General features: G+C 37.3%; 1 pseudogene; it reads left to right on the top strand.

Moving 5' to 3' along the window:
• Positions 1 to 219: 219 nt before the first annotated feature.
• LOC112311371 (magnesium transporter NIPA2-like) lies at positions 220 to 4,513 on the top strand (annotated as a pseudogene).
• The last annotated feature ends 2,585 nt before the right edge of the window (positions 4,514 to 7,098 follow it).

Here is a 7,098-nt window from a genome sequence, read left to right as displayed (position 1 = left end):
GGTAAAGATACAACAAAGAAAGAGTATTACAGGCCAATATCTCTGATGAACATAGGTACTAAAATCTTCAATAAAAATTGGCAAAATGGATCCAGCAATACACTAAAATGATCATACACCACGATTAAGTGGGATTTATTCCAGGGGTGCCAGATTGGTACAATATTCACAAATCAATAAACATGATACATCACAAACAAAATAAAGGACAAAACCCACATGATCATATCAATAGATGATGAAAAAGCATTTGATAAGGTACAGCATCCATTTAGGATAAAAACAATCACAAAATTGGGAATAAAAGGAGCATTTCTCAACATAATAAAGGCTATATACAAAATACGTACAACCCACATCATACTCAATGAGCAAAAACTAAAAGCTTTTCCATTAAGATCAGGAGTAAGACAAGGGTGTCCACTTTCACTACTCTTATTCAATATAGTACTAACAGTTCAAACCACAGCGATTAGAAAAAAAGAAGAAATAAAATGCATCCAATTTGGAAAGCAGGAAGTAAAACTGTCATCATTTGCAGAAGACATGACAGTGTACATAGGAAACCCTATAGATGCCACCAAAAAACTATTTGACCTAATAAGTGAATTCAGCAAAGTATCAGGATAGGCAGTCAATATTCAGGAATCAATTGTATTTTTGTATACCAGCAATGAACTATCAGAAAGAGAAACTAAGAAAAAAATCACATTTATCATAGCAACAACAACAAAAAAATAAAGTACCTCAGAAAACTATAGGACACTGAAGACTGAAATTGAGGAAGGTACAAATAAATGAAAGCATATACTGTGTTCATGGATTGGGGGAATTAACATCATTAAATTTTCTATACTATCCATAACAATCTATAGATTCAACAAAATTCCTATTAAAATGCCAATGGCATATTTCACAGATCTAGGTCAAGTACTACAATATTTATACAGAACAACAAAACAAATTGTGTCAGCAATCTTAAGAAAGAAGAACAAAGTTGGAGGGATCACAGTACCTGATTTCAAAATATATTACAAGGCCACTATAATCAAAACAGTCAGGTACTGACATAAGAATAAACACATAGATCAATGGAACAGAATAGAGAGCCCAGGAATAAACCCATGTTGATAAAGGGGGCATAAGTATACAATGGAGTAAAAATGATCTCTTTAATAAATGGTGTTGGGAGAACTGGACTGGTACATGCAAAAAAAAAGGAAGGAAGGAAGGAAGGGAGGGAGGGAGGAAGGGAGGAAGGAAGGAAGGAAGGAAGGAAGGAAGGAAGGAAGGAAGGAAGGAAGGAAGGAAGGAAGGAAGGAGGGAAGGAAAAGGAAGAAAGAAACTAGATCACCAAATCACACCATACACCACAGTAAAGTGAAAATGAATAAAGGAGTTAAACATAAGGCATGACACCATGAAAGTCCTAGCAGAAAATATAGGCGGTAAAATTTCAGATATTTCATGTAGCAGTACTTTTGCCAATATATATTCTAGGGCAAGGGAAAAAAAGAAAAAAAAATGAGATGATATCAAATTAAAAAGCTAAAGAAATAATCATCAGAATGAAAAGGGAATTGGCTGTATGGGAGGACATATTTTCCAATGATTCATCAGACAAGGGTTTATCTCCAAAATATATAAAGAACTCATACAACTCAATACTAGGGAGACAAACAGTCCAAGTAAAAAATGGGCAAGGGACCCAAATAAACACTTCTCCAAGGAGAACGTACAGATGGCCTATAGACAAATGAAAAAAAAAAAAAAAAAAGCCCAACATCATTAGCTTTCAGAAAGATGCAAATTAAAACTCCAATGAGATACTAATGCACACCTACCAAAATGGCTATCATTAATCAATAAACAACAAATATTGGTGAGGATATGGAGAAAAGGGAACCCTAGTACATTGTTGGTGGGAATCCAGACTACTGCAGCTACTGTGGAAAACAGTACAGAATTTCCTCAGATAATTAAAAAAACAGAACTACATTTTGACCCAGCAATTCCGCTGCTGGGAATATACTCTAAGAATATTGAAACACCAATTTAAAAGAAGTTATGCACCCTTATGTTCATAGTACCATCATTTGCAATAGCCAAGAGTTGGAAACAGCCTAAGTGCTCATCAGTAGACAAGTGAATTAAAAAACTGTGGTACATTTACACAATGGAATACTACACAGGAGAAATAAAAAGGAACTCCTACCTTTTGCTACAGCAAAGATGGAACTGGAGACTACCATTCTAAGTGAAATAAGGCAGGTGGTGAAAAATAAATATCATACGATCTCACTTTTTAAGAGGAATAGTGAACAAAATAAACTAGTCAGCAAAACAGAACCAGAAGCATAGAATCATGGAATAGACTGACAACAGTAAGAAGGAAGGAGGGAGGGGGACACTGTTTCAAAGGAGATGAAGGTATTAGTCAAGGAATATATATGAAAAATCCATAGACATGGACAATAGGGTGGGTATTTACTATGGAAGTGGGGTGAGGGCTGGGTGGAGGGGGGCAAAGAGGGAAATAAATGGAACAACTGTAAAACAAACATAAAAAATGAGGTCGCATTTGGATTACAATATAAATGTTTACTATGTCAGTAAATGCATCATTCAGTATTCTATATATACAGGGTTGTGCAAACGTAGGCTTACATTTCTGAGTTCTCAAAACAGTTTATTCTTGTATTATTATTGATTAATTATTGTATTATTTCCCATTTAAACTACTGTAAAGCTATTTTTGCCCCACCCTGTATAAACCACATGTGATTATTTTCTTGAAGTTAAGTGCTATAGAAACCTACCATGAATGTCATGAAAATGACATAAGATTCATGATACTACCATGAGTCTCATGAATCTTATTGAGTGCCCCCTCTCTAGTATCTATTATGATATATGCTTTATTATATATTATAAAACAATGATAATAATTTTGTGTGACCCTATGAATATTTGTTTGACAATTGTTTCAGTCTTAAGGTCAAATAGAAAGATATTGATAAGTAGAGTTTAAATGTAACTGAGGGAAAAGAGGTTGGGGAAAGAGGAGGGAGAGTTGGGGAAAAAATGTTGCTCTGGTCAATGGTACTGGCAGCCGCAGGGGCTGGAAGTTGTCTGTGGCTAGTTGCTCTGGGGCTGCCCTGTGGAGAAGAGAGCACCTGGGTACAGCCCCAGAAGTTGTACCTCCTACTGGACAGCAAGGGTGGCACTGGCCACAAACGCAGGAGAGATAGGCACATATGGCCTGGGTGAGGGTGCGAGTGGAGGTGATCAGAGCCAGTAATAGAAGGGCAACCACACCTGGTTGACTGGGCTGCCACCTGGGGCCAGAGCTACTCTGCCAGTGTTTAAAAGTTTAAATGACAAGAAAGGGAATTATTGACATATAAATGAGATAAGTCATCTCTACCTCTTCCAGCTTTTTTTCATAAGAGAGACCATATTAAATTTCATATCTGAAGATTGCATCATCTTGCCACCAGCACCAGCCTTTCTCTGCTGTGTGATCAATGTGAGTTGCAGGAACTTAGGAAACAAATGGACCTAGCCAGGGGTATGGAAAATATGACTTCTATATTTATCTGGGATTGACTATGAGATCCAGTATTTTCATTAGAGGGAGTTTCATTTTAGGGGGTGGGGGGGAAGCCTCATTGACTTACCAGAAAAGGCTCCATAGGAGCAGATCAAGGTGGTCTGTGGGTGGCTGGACTGCTCTCAATGGGAGCTGGTGAGGCGGCCAAATTTGCTGCTTATGCCTTTGCACCAGCTACCCTAATGACTCCATTAGCAGTTCTCAGCATCCTAGTAAGTGCTGTTCTTTCCTCCTACGTTCTAAATGAAAGATTTCATCTTCATGGGAAAATTAAATGTTTGCTGTGTACAGTATTCCAGGACTTACAGTTAGGGTGATTCATTCTCCAAAAGAAGAGGAGATTGATGCCCTGGTGGCTGTGGCCCAGTTGGTTGGAGTGTCATCCAGAAATGGAAAGTTTGAGGTTGATTCCTGGTCTGGGCACATACTTCGGTTGTGGTTTGATCCCCATCTGGGTACCAGTGTGTGCAACCTCCCACCCCAACCCCTGGCCAGACAGGTCTGGTCACAGATGCCCAATCTGGGTGTGAGGAGGCAACCAATCCATTCTACTCTCAAGCATCAAGTCTCTCTCTCTCTCTCTCTCTCTCTCTCTCTCTCTCTCTCTCTCTCTCTCTCCCTATCCTTCTCTCTACAGGGATTCAGGGTTTAGGGTTTATGGTCTTTTCCACACTTTTGGTCACTGTGTCCTTAATATTAATCTTTGTGGTGGTACCCTGTCATGGAGAGAGGAACATTCTCGTGTATATCACCAGTGGCTCTGGCTCTGTGATCAGAGTGTTTTTCTGGATCCTGTGGGCCTATTAAGGAGCTGTTTGCTGGGATGTGCTGCAGCACCCCCTGGGCTGAGCCCTGCTGCTGAGCCTCATCTTGAACAGGGCCCCTGTGGCTTCTGTGTAATCATTGTGGGAATATATTTTTAATTATTTTTTTAAAGTTTTATTTAGAGAGATGGGAAGGGAGAGAGGAAAATAGTGAGAGAAACATCAATGTGTGGTTGGTTCTCGCACATTCCCTACTGGGGACCATGCCCAAATCCAGGTATCTGCCCTGACTGGGAATCAGACCGGCTACCCTTTGGTTCGCAGGCCTGCACTCAATCCACTGAGCCACACCAGCCAAGGCTATTGTGGGAATATTCTTGTTGCATGCCTTTAAAGATGTTAGCTATAGTCTAGTAAGTCTTCCTGTGTCTTTTTGAAAAGACAAAAAAGCAGTGGATGTATGAAGTTCTTACTAATAATGAAGAAAGTTTAACCTGTAGAATTGAACATCACTCTAGTGAAATATTTCCCAAAGAAATGGAAATCTGACAGCTATTTAAGAAAGATGTAATCATGATCTCACCTTTAACTGGATCATAAGCAATAGAAGAAAAAAGTAAACAAAATATAACTAGAGACATTGAAGTTAAGAACAATCTAACAATAGCCAGGGCGGGGGTGGGGGGTGGGGGCGGGGACAGTGGGTAGAGGGGATTACAGGAAGTACTATAAAGGACACATGGACAAAACCAAGCGGGAGGGTGGAGGTGGGGGAGGGAGGTGGATTCACCTGGGTGGGGTGGAGGGATGGGGAGAAAAGGCATACAACTGTAATTGAATAACAATAAAAAAAAAGAAAAAAAAGAAAATTTGTTATAACAATCTAAAAAAAAAAAAAGAAAGATGTAATCAAAAGGTTAATCTATAATTGCCGTTAAAAAGTGAATTTGAGTATAAGAATATGTCTGAAGATGTCTCATTCTGAAATAATGTTCTCTAGAGACAATCTTTTTAAAAGTTTCACACTTTTGGACCAAGAAATTAATTTTCTTATATTTAAATGATAGTAGGTCGCTAAATTAACCTCAGTACCTGACAAATTTTTGTTGACATTGTATTATTGTACCGGTATTTAAAAATTTTCACCAAAATCTAAATGCACTAATTACAGTTGTAAGTCTATAAAAGTGCTTTATTTTTTCATTGTTGATGAAAGTCCAAAGTGTACATTTGTCATCCCCATTCGCATCAATTTGTGACCATTTTAAGGCTTTTTTGATTTAGAAAGAGAATGAAATTATCCCAGTGTATTATCCTGTGAATAACCTTACCTACAAAAATTTACTCCTGCTTGATGAATTATTTTAATTTTGAAATGTTAAAGGGAATCCTACGTTATTAAAGTCAATTCACTTAGAGAACGAAGGGCAGGAAATCACCATGGGGAAGACTGTGACAGACCTCCTAGACGGCACCTTGTTAAACCAGGGCATCCTGCACCTGTGGACCACAGCGGCTGCTGCGTCTTGGGGAGGTTTTCTTCTTCAGTTACTCCAATCCCCTGTCCCTCGGAACTTTGAGTGCCATCGCACATCTGTTCTTGTACTTTCCGACATATTTTCATAATGAGTTATACTGCCATTTAGCTTTCTTAACAATTCTGGTAAATAAAGTCTGAAGACTAAGGTAATTTTTTTAAATTTAGCTTATGTTAGAATAAAAAGACAAATTGAAGCAACAAAAAATGTTGTTGCTCAACTGTTGCAGTTATGGAGGAGGCTGATTATTACCTTCCCTTGTTAACTCTCACAAGTGTTTTTACAGTTGAAAGCATCTGATAAATTTAAGACCTGGGCTTATTAAATGTCCACCTATATTGTTGACTGATAGTTTATAACTTGTTTCTTTATTGTTTTGTGTAGTCACTTGAAATGCTCTATTTTTAGGCATGTTAAGTTAGACAAGCTTAAACTTCTCTAAACTCTGAATCTTGTTACAAATTCAATTCAAAGAATAAAGATCAGTGAAAAAATAGTCACTAATGCACACATTACTGTCAATCCCGATTTGAAGAAGGCAGAAAAATTAGCTAAAAATACTGAATGGTTTAGTTGATGCTTCTTTTGTCAGCCATATATCTGTTTCTGTTTAATATTACAAAAAAATAGATAGTCCTCCCAACTATGTAAATTAAAAAATGTGAGACCATATCAAATGTATTTTTGCTTCTTGCCCTATTTTTTATTCAGAATGCATCACTGATTTGAATGGGTGATTCTGTGCATAGATCGATGGTGGGATACAGTGAATAGCTCCGAAAAGAACCTAAATACAAAATAGCTTGTGGCTAAATGCCTGATTTAAAACATTAATCCATCTGTTCAAATTAAGCCAATATATGTCACAAGAAAATAAACTACAATTTAATAAAGCTGAATAATGAAATAATGCCTATATTTTCTCCGGGACAAATATATTCTGGATCTAAACATTTTTGCCTTGTTTTCTGCCAATTCTGAAAAGCTGTTTTAATTGTTCTCCACATATAAAATGGTTATCTTAAGATAAACAAGAAAACCTTGTGAAAAAATTGGTATGAATTATTTTCATTTTACATTATTCTATAAAGAGGACCATAAATATATAAAAATACATTCTATAGCACATTTTATATGAACCTTAGAAGTTAGCAGCAGCACACATTACTTCCTATTTTTCTCC

Source organism: Desmodus rotundus, chromosome 13, assembly GCF_022682495.2.
Source record: "Desmodus rotundus isolate HL8 chromosome 13, HLdesRot8A.1, whole genome shotgun sequence".
In the NCBI taxonomy this organism is placed as follows: Eukaryota; Metazoa; Chordata; class Mammalia; order Chiroptera; family Phyllostomidae; genus Desmodus; species Desmodus rotundus.
The sequence above is the reverse complement of the archived record's forward strand: the minus strand, read 5'-3'. Positions and strand labels throughout refer to the sequence as shown.